Here is a 312-nt window from a genome sequence, read left to right on the forward strand (position 1 = left end):
CCCCCTACTTCCGGGAGCCCTGGGGGTGAGGGCAAGAGCAGGAGCCATTCCCAGCAATGCCACTTCTGCCAGCATGGGCTTCAGTGCTGCTGCTGGGATGTCACACAGTAGTTCTGGGTCCTGTCCGGTCCCTCTGGAGTGGGTGTGGGTCAGATTTTCCTGTGCTTGAAACTTTCAGTTCTTCCAGTATGCGGGTGGTGAAGGATGAGGCTGTTAGATTGCTGGCTGCTGCTTGGTGCTGCCTGGTTTGAGCTGTCTTTGTAGCCACAAAGAACCCCTCTGCTGGGAGATCAGGCTGGGAGGGTTGGGGGG

At 58.0% G+C, this 312-nt stretch overlaps 1 protein-coding gene across 1 annotated transcript in view; it reads left to right on the forward strand.

Annotated features, from left to right (window-relative positions):
- Positions 1–312, forward strand: part of TMLHE (trimethyllysine hydroxylase, epsilon) — a gene marked incomplete at its 5' end in the record, with an annotated part of 8618 nt that overhangs the window by 3576 nt on the left and 4730 nt on the right. The gene's annotated exons all lie outside the window — the stretch shown is intronic.

Source organism: Buceros rhinoceros, unplaced genomic scaffold (genome assembly GCF_000710305.1).
Source record: "Buceros rhinoceros silvestris isolate BGI_N320 unplaced genomic scaffold, ASM71030v1 scaffold15304, whole genome shotgun sequence".
NCBI lineage: Eukaryota > Metazoa > Chordata > Aves > Bucerotiformes > Bucerotidae > Buceros > Buceros rhinoceros.